At 36.9% G+C, this 9,321-nt stretch overlaps 1 protein-coding gene and 1 non-coding gene across 8 annotated transcripts in view; one reads left to right on the forward strand and one right to left on the reverse strand.

Moving 5' to 3' along the window:
* Nucleotides 1-3,166: 3,166 nt before the first annotated feature.
* Nucleotides 3,167-3,270, reverse strand: LOC117286619. Its single transcript, XR_004517784.1, has one exon. It is a non-coding gene; the product is annotated as a U6 spliceosomal RNA (small nuclear RNA).
* Nucleotides 3,271-9,087: 5,817 nt separating this feature from the next.
* Kiaa1841 (KIAA1841 ortholog) overlaps nucleotides 9,088-9,321 on the forward strand; it is a 72,664-nt gene continuing 72,430 nt past the window's right edge. For 5 of the 7 annotated variants that reach the window (XR_777448.2, XR_004517441.1, XM_010609788.2 and 2 more), the window contains exon 1: nucleotides 9,092-9,255. The gene's annotated coding sequence lies outside the window, so the exon portion shown is untranslated. Of the gene's footprint in view, nucleotides 9,270-9,321 lie in introns of all 7 variants that reach the window. The other 2 variants (XR_777449.3, XM_033764212.1) reach the window with 2 other exon arrangements.

A 9,321-nucleotide genomic window follows, 5' to 3' on the forward strand; every position in this document is an offset into this window, starting at 1 on the left:
GTATAATTCTTTTTTACTTTATAACATGACTCAGAGTATATGAAAAATACATGTTTTCTACTGCCCAAGACTCATATCCTTTGGGTTTTCACTTACTAATATGATCAGTTCTAGCAGTAATGATTTTTAATCTTTTCATATATTTTTCTGCTTCTACCTAGTATTATACTGTTCTTTAAACATCATACATTTATCACATTGGATTAATCTTTCTTTTAGATTTAATTTACTGAGATTCAAAATACTAAGCTACGGTAATGCTGCTTGACTTGACTTGCTTTGTGCTTAATAATGATTTTAAATTCAGCTAAGTTTCAGTGCGCTGAATACCCCCCACAAAATTAGAAGTCATACACTTGCTGTGGTCATACTGAAGATCATTGTTCTCACTAATATAGTTCACAAAATACATTTACAGATATTACTGAAAACAACATTTTATTAGACTGATTTAGCTATTTTTATCTTTCATATAGATTTATGTTTATCAAAGAAATAATTGTAGAAGATTTCAGACTAAACTGTATCTGGCCAAATATACACTCAGCATAAAAGAATATTACTAAAATTCTCTTGGGAAGTCCTTGCTGAAATGACAATATATCATTTAAAATGTTAATATTGACCTTGTACAGAAAAATGATTACAGTAAAATGTATTTATTTTAGACCTATTTTTCTAACACCCAGGTATTAGCCCTCAAGTTAAGGTAAAGTTTCTTGTATTATTATTTTCTATTTGTATTTTGAAATTAAAAGTTCTCCTTCAATCCATTAAAACTTTATGAAGGGCCAGGGATTTAGCTCAGTGCTTCCACTGCCTGCCTTGCAAGCGCAAGAACCAGAGTTCGATCCCCGGTACCAAAAACATTAATTAATTAATTAATTAATTTTTTAAAAAAGTTACTATTTAAAAAAAAGACTTTATGAAAAGTCTGTTCTTGGGACAAATTTTTGATAACTTATGGTATTTCATCTTGAGACATCTAAATTGAATACTAGAAGTAGAAGGAAAATGTTGAGTCAACAATATGTAGTTTCAAAAGGTGAGTAATTAAGATAGAATTTGTGACTGCCATTAAAGATGTCCAGGCAGAAGGACATAAAATAAAATGAAAAAACAATTCCACTGAAGTGTTTACTTTTTGGTTAAGTATACTAAATTATATATACTAACTGATAACTATTTGTGGCTGAAAATTCTCTATTAAAATTCTAGAAAAAGCAATTTAGGACTAGAATAAACAGATTCTGTAGCATTTTTTTTAACATGACAGTTTTAATTTTTTTCAGATGAAATTAAATAGAAAAGTCAAGGCTCCCATATTGTTATTTTTAGTAACTTATTTATGGAGTGCTAATTTGTAGAAATTACTAATCAAAACCAAACATTTTCGGGCTGGGCATGGTGGTGCACGCCTATAATCCCAGCACTCGGGAGGCTGAGGCTGGAGGATGCTGTGAGTTCCAGGTCAGTCTCAACTACATAGTGAGACCCTGTCTCAAAAAAACAACAACAAAAAAACCAAAAAACCCCAAAAAACGAAACCAAACATTTTAGATTAAAATAAATCACAGGTTGCAGTAAGAAAACAGTTTAATTTTTATTTAACTTTGATTTTTCTGATTGTATTTTATCAGCTCAGAAAAGGTACAAGGACTATAAATTTTCACATTTTAACATCTTATTTAGGTATTTGATTTAGTCAGTATGTCATAATTATACATTTACTTAAATACAACTGTGCATTATTTTATGCTTTCTTTAATAGAGAAAACAAATTGGAGTTCAATTTTATTTTTAATAGATTGTAAAGTTGCTTTTACTGGAGAAATAAATTAAACTTGATTGACTTTTTAAGGATAAAATGTTGAACTGTTTTTGCAGGATTGGAATTAATACAGTTTCCATTTTTCTTCATATTGTGTAAATAACCTACTGCATACCGATATATCTGTTCTGTTTCTTTGTGATTTAAAGCTAAAGATTGCCAGTTGTGGTAGCATACACCTATAATCCCAGCACTCGGGGTAGTTGAGGGGGAAAGATTAAGAGTTCAAGGCCAATTTGGGCTACATGATGAGTTCAAGGGCTACATAGTGACTTGGATGACATAGCAAGACCCAGACTCAGAAACCAAAAGAAAAAAGAAAAAACAGATTTACATTTATATAGAAATTACTGGGCTGGGGATTTAGCTCATTGGTTCCACTGCCTGCCTCTCAAGTGCGAGGTCCCAAGTTCAATCCCTAGTACCCCCCCAAAAAAAAATAGAAATTACTTACAGGTGAGTTGAAAATTTATATGATAAAACATATAAATGGTATAAATTATTTTCTTTTCTGAAAATAATACCTATTTATTCTGAACATCTTATTTGTCTAATTCTTGTGTATTATAATTGTTGCTGTCATTAAAAATGATATCCCATTATTTCTTCATTAAACAAGTTTTATTCGCACCCAAAAACAAAATTCACTGAATATTGAAATGTTTTTTAATATTTATGTTGTATTTTTCTTTTTTATACACTACAGTATGAAGAAAAAAATCACACACACACACTTCCGCTGGAGTAATAGAGACCATAGTGTAGATTTAACAAAATCAGTTTTTAAAAGTCTCTGTATTACGCTCCTCAAATATCTAGTGTCAGTCTTTGCATAAAAATCAGAGCTTTCTCTGTTAACTTAAAATTCTGCAGCAGCCTAGTGATATGGATAAGATACACTATCACTTGCTATTTTATTTTTTTAATAAATTTTATTTTATCTCATTCCCCCACACTGATACTCACTTGCTATTTTAAAATGTATCTATTACTGCATCTAACCTAATCATAGTACCTAAAAAAATTATTTCTTCCATAGGTTTCTGACAAGCTGCTACTCATCTCCTTGTTGTTAGACAAATCTTTGGGCACCTTTATATTTTATCAGAATTTTTTAAAAAATGTTTACTACCATGTTCACAGTAAGAACCATGTTGAAGTCAGTTGTACAGTTATTTTAAAAGAAAGATGAACATGAGAGTAACTTATTTCTAAGTGAACAGCTATAGTCTAGTCACTCAATCTATTACAGAAATGACAACTATACAAAGGTTATTTTTGCGTACTGAGTGATGATTACGTCTTGTCAGTTTCTGTGCTTTCTACTACCACTGGAAAAATATGGAACACTTCACAGATGTGTGCATCATCTTTGCATAAGGGCCATCCTAATCAACTCTGTGTCATTCCAACTTCAGTATATTTCTACCAAAGCAGACATATCCCATTATTTTTGGTGCAGAGAAATATATTGAACTTGATATTTTGATCTAGTATTTACACCTTTGACGAATGCTAAATTCTAATATTAATAATTGTCTTAGGTTGTCTACCTAAATCCAAATGCAAATAGTGATAGTTTTTCTCTTCCTTTTCAGTCCTTATCCTCATTCACTTTTTTTTTAAACGGCTGCCATGTAGTTCAGGTTGACATCGAACTCACTGTGTAGCCCAGACTGGCCTTGAATTCGCAGAAGTCCTCCCTCAGCTTCCCAAGTGCTGGGATAATAGGCATGCACCACAATATCTGGCCCTACCTCATTCACTTTTTTTTCCCCTGGTTTTTTGAGCCAGGGTCTCACTATGTAGTTGAGACTGACTTGGAACTCACTATGCAGCCCAGGCTGGTCTCACATAGCGATCCTCCTGCCTCAGCCTCCTGAGTACTGGGATTATAGTCCTGCAGCACCATGCCCAGCCGACTTCATTCACTTTTAATGATATGGCCAGATTATCAGTCTGTATTTTACAGTAACTGCTAGCAAGTGTTGATATCGTATTTCTGCTCCCGAGTCTAAAGTTACTATATTAAATGTGATACTAGTTAGATGAGTTAATTAAATGAATCTTCATTAGAAGTTCCCTATTATTGCTAATTTATTTCTGCATTTGTTTGGATGATCTGGTTTTTCACCTTTCATAACAGTAATGTGATGAATGACATCGATTTTCTTTTTTCTTTTCTTTTTTTTTTTTTTTTTTTTTTTTTTTTTTTTTTTTGGTAACAGAGATTGAACTCAGGTCCTTGCGCTTGCAAGGCAGGTGGCAGAATCCCTGATCTAATCCCCAGCCCAACATTGATTTTCTGATATTGAGCCATGAGTGTTTCAAATGAAATATTTTATCAAATATATACATATAAATAAGTGTGAAGGAGATTAAAAATTAGGTAGCTTGCAGAAACTATACACAAAAAAGGCAGTACTGCCACTGTTGAGGTATCCTAGGAAAAGATAACCTGCAGAGGCATTGGGTTTTAGTCTGGCTTCAGTTTCTCAGCATTTTCAAGTCCTTTTTCTAGGAAAAGTCATTGAGCAAGGCCCTGAGCAAATCTTAGGAAACAGTATTATCTATGATTATTATATTTTGAAAACTACACTAGTTGCTAAAGCTGTTATCTGCCTGTAACATGGTTATATGCAGCAGGCTGCTTAGGCTTTTCCACTTTTAGGTTCTCTGTGACTATCCTGCAGCTCAGGAGTAGATCAAAGCAGAACACCTATTGTTCTGAAGTGTTCCTGAGAGCAGTACTTGAAGAGCAAGGACTTCATCAGCACATGGTCCAGCAACCCAAGTACAGATAAAAATCTATGCCAGACTCGCCAAGACATTTCAGGTTAGTGTAGTACAACCAAAGGCATTATGTTGAGGACAGCCTCCATTGTGTCTTTTGCACAATCCTATACTACTGTACAACTGTTATCCTTGGTTCTCTCTTCATTTTCCCAAGGAATTCTCTGTTCTTTCTTTTTTCCACATCTATCTCACACCTGCCTCCTCTGTTTACACCATCAGAGAGATAATACAATTTCTAGGAGCTCCTGAGAAAGGCTGCATGAGAGGTGAAATATAAGATGTTGAATACCTAAATGTTCTTTAGTTCTGTTCTCACTTTTAAAAAAAAAATAGTTTGGGTGTAGAATTCCAAGTTGAATGTTGTTTTTCTTTAAAAATTTGAAGGAATTTTTGTGTTGTCTTCTAAATTCCCTTGTGCTACAGAGAAATCTGAAGCCATTCTGTTTCTTCATCTTTTGTATGGGACCTATTTTGTTTTTGTTTTTCCCTCTCTCTGGAAGCTTGCAGAATCTTTGACTTCAGCATTTATAAATTTTACAATGTGCCTTATTATGGGTGGCTTTTTTAATAGCAGCTTTTGCAAGTCTAACAGAATCAGTATCTTCTTTCACCTACCTGAGTATATTAATGATTATATATTGTTTTGATGTTTCTGTTTTCCTCATAGTCATTTTTCCCTGAGTTACTTCTCATGTGTGTATTTTTCTTTTATGACAGAGGCTTTCCTCAGTTTTCTGCTGATCTTTTCAGTATGTTCATAACTAGTACACTAAAGCTTTAGTTTAAAGCCACCACAGTAGGCTTCAGTTGTAGCCCCCCCCCCGGAGGGGGAGTTAGTTAGAGAGGATTCCTTTTAGATTAGAGATTCCCAACACCTTGACATGGTCACACACCACAGAAAGTGAGCAACAAGCAAGTGAAGCTTCATCGAATTGCTGGTGCTGCGGCCTGAGGCCCTCCACCTGCCTGTCAGATCAGCTACAGCATTAGATTCTTTTCTCATAGGAATGTGAGCCCTTCTCCAAACTGCACATGACAGGGGCCTAGGTTGTGCTGCTCCTTCTAAGAATCTAATGCCTGATATCTGAGGTGGTAAAATTTTTTAATGCATAGTGACCTAATCACTCAGCCATGCCTAATTTACCATTTAACTCCCTGAGTTTTCTTTAAATTTCCATAATTACATTTTAATGATTATAATTAAATAATTATATTTCAATAATTATGTCTGGTATTTGTCTTTTTACCTCCTGCCCATTGTAGATAATTATTGTACCCTTTATTTAAGCATGCCATGGTAAATCTTCAAAAACTCCATTATCTACAATCCTTAGGAGTAAAATGTTTAGTTTCTGCTGACTCACACAGTGTCCGGCCTTCTCACATATACAGTTGATCTTTATGAGTCCTTTGCTTATTAATCTGAGTGAATTCTGTTGGCCAATATTGGAGAAGGCTTTACACCACTGATTGCTCCTTTCTCTGCTGATAGGTCATATGGGACTACTTTAGTACTCCCTTGAAAGTCTTGTGTAAGAATGGGAAACCAGGATGACCTTCCCCTGATTGCTTCCCAGCCAAAAGGCTCCATAGTCTGATAGACCACTACAAGACCACTCACACTTTAGGTACCCAGACACTGTTCAGTTTTGCAGTCCACCAGTTGAGTGATTTGGTACCGGGGATTGAACTCGGGTCCTTGTGCTTGCAAGGCAGGCAGCGGAACCACTGAGCTAAATCCCCAGCCTGAAAAAATAGTGTTTTATTTGTGTGTGAGCCAGGCTCTTAACTTATTAGCCAGTAGAGTCTTGCATGTAGCCCACCACACTAGTAGAAGTTCCTTCCAGTTCCTAGACTAGTTAACCATTTGTTAGAAAGTTATCTTGTTGGAAATCAATAAAATCTACTGCCCCGCCCCGGAATGTTTTGGTTTTCTAACTAAGAATATTTCTAAAATTAATCCTTAGATTGAAATTAACTGCTGGGCAGTATATTCTAAATGACATAGAAGGTGAGACAGAAATAAAGTGTATTAATACTAGAAAGTAGAAAAGACAATTTCAAGGGGAAAATAAGTCCTAGAAAATTTAATAAACCAGCAGCAATGTATATTTATTTTTCTCGTTTTGCCACAGATCCTCACAGGGCCTTAATTGAAATTGACATTTGGAAACTTCTGCTTTAAGACCTAAAACTTACTGGTCAGAGGAATGGCAGGTATTGATAAAGTGTAGCTTTATGTATTTTGTAGTCCTTGGTAATATCTGAAATTGGTTAACCATATATAATATATAGCATCCATACCCATAAATTAGTTGGAAAACCCACTCCTCAACCAATGTTATTAAATGTTTTTGTATTAAACGATTAAATGTTTCCTATTTGTATATGAAAACAAACTTAAAAACCAACCAAACTGAATTTCTTTCCTTTTTTTTTTCTGTTTTTTGTTTTGTTTTGTTTTTTGAGACAGGGCCTCACTATGTAGTTGAGACTGCCCTGGAACTCACTATGTAGCCCAGGCTGATCTCAACTCACAGCGATCCTCCTGCCTCAGCCTCTAGACTACTGGGATTATAGGCATGCGCCACCATGCCTGGCTACAAAATGAATTTCTTAATATAAATGGTTAATATAGTTTCCATTTGAAATTTGTTTTATATATATATATATATTTGGGGGGTTTTTTGGTACCAGGGATCGAACTCAGGTCCTTGCACTTGCGAAGCAGGTGGGGGAACCACTGAGCTAAATCCCCAGCCCTGAAATGTGTTAATATTTTGTAAGTTAAAAATGAATCAAGAACTTTCTGCATTTCTGGAACTGGAAGATGAGAAGACTAAGAAAGATGCCAGTAAAAACTAATAAAAATCATTACAAAGATCAAATTCAGGAGTCTTTGTGGATTTTCCTTGTCTCAAGTACATTTTCAAGCGCAGACTGTTTTACTTCTAATTGCATTTTCAATTCAGTTCTGTGTTTGAATACCAGCTCTGTCACTTCATAGTTTCCTGGGAGAATTTAACTTAAATTTCACTTTCCTCATGAATAAAATGAGGATAAAAATCGTACCTGGTTCATTGAGTTATTGAAAGGACTGAAGAATACTATGTATTACGCACTTAAAGCACTGGAATATAGTAAGGGTATATATACATATATGTGTGTGTTTGTGTGTGTGTGTGTGTGTATATATATATATATAAAATCTACTCTTCTTATTAACAGCCACGTGTTAATAGCAGTGTTATAAAGATGCAGTTTTGAATCGGCATGGTCTTTAAAGAGTGAAGCCCTGTTAATGGGATTAAGTGAAACAATATGGGATATTCCCAAGTAGCAGTTAAAGGGCCAGGGATTTAGTTCAGTGGCAACAAGCCTGCCTCGCAGGTCCAGGGGCCTAAATTCAACCCTTGGTACCAAAAATAAATAAAAGCCTCTTTGTCTTGAGGGCTGGGGTTATAGGCCTGTGTCACCAAGTAGTAGTTCAAGCTACCTGGGAAATTTAGCTCAAATTTTTTGAAAGGGCTAGGGATGCAACTCCGTTAGAACACTTGCCTACCATTCTTGAGGCACTGGGTTCAATCCTCAGAACTGCAACAAAGTCACAGCTGAGAGGAAAGAAAACTGACTTTCTGTGGAATCTCATCACAGTAAATACTCATTTGGATAAGACTTTTTCTGTCCTTTGTGATTCTAACAATTTTGTTCCCCAGGATAGAAACGTTCCAAGTGAAAACTTGAGATATTAATTAGCACGTAACATTTACAATATTGAGTTTGACGCATTTTACTTGATTCCCAGTAGTAGTATTCACCACAGTAACACACCTGCTGATACTACTAATGTAGAAAACCGAATCTGCAATTCAGAGTTATTTACATTTTTTTAAATTTTTTTTTTGTACCGGGGGTCGAACTCCGGGGGTCGAACTCGGGTCCTTGCGCTTGCAAGGCAGGCCACCGAACCGCTGAGCTAAATCCCCGGCCCCAGAATTATTTACATTTTTAAGAGACACCTTCTGGTAAAGACAATGCTTCACACAAGATACTTTTGGTCTCTCTCCGGTTCACATATATTTCCGTCCTCCCTAAGCAGATATACCAAAATGGCCTGCGTCGCGAGCTATTTCATCTGTTTTAATCCGAGTTCCTTTATTCTCCCACATAACCCTCTATCTTCTGGATTTAGAGTTGGTCACTTAAAACTGTTAATGGGATTAAGTGATCCCAGGATCTGGTTGCTAAGAGACAAGACGCTAGGAGGGTGGGGACGCTGCACTGCGACAAGCCCGGGCGTGAAAGCCAGAAAGAAGGGACAGCAAGGGGAAAGCGAGGGGGATGCCGGCCAAGGCAGGGCATCCCTCTCCCTCCCTCCCGGCAGGAGCTCGTCGCTCATTGGCTCCGCTGCCGTAGCGTTGGCTCGCGATTGGCCGGGTGGCATCGGCTAGGCGCTTTTCCCCGCCCCCCAGGCCCTGGCTCTGGTGCCGGGCCGCAGACTGAGAGCTGACGCCCGATTGGGCGGCGCGTGCGGGCACAAAGCTGGGGTTGCGGGCTGGGTCGTGAGGGCTCCTTGGGCAGAAAGTGGGTGACTGTAGCACAGCGAAGCCCTCCGTGGCCCCGTGGAGGTGAGCAAGACGACGTAAGATTCGGGCTCCGGCCGGGGAACGGGAAGTGGAGCGAGGGGCGGTACC

This window comes from Fukomys damarensis, unplaced genomic scaffold (genome assembly GCF_012274545.1).
Source record: "Fukomys damarensis isolate Sample0158 unplaced genomic scaffold, DMR_v1.0_HiC HiC_scaffold_2, whole genome shotgun sequence".
Lineage (NCBI taxonomy): Eukaryota > Metazoa > Chordata > Mammalia > Rodentia > Bathyergidae > Fukomys > Fukomys damarensis.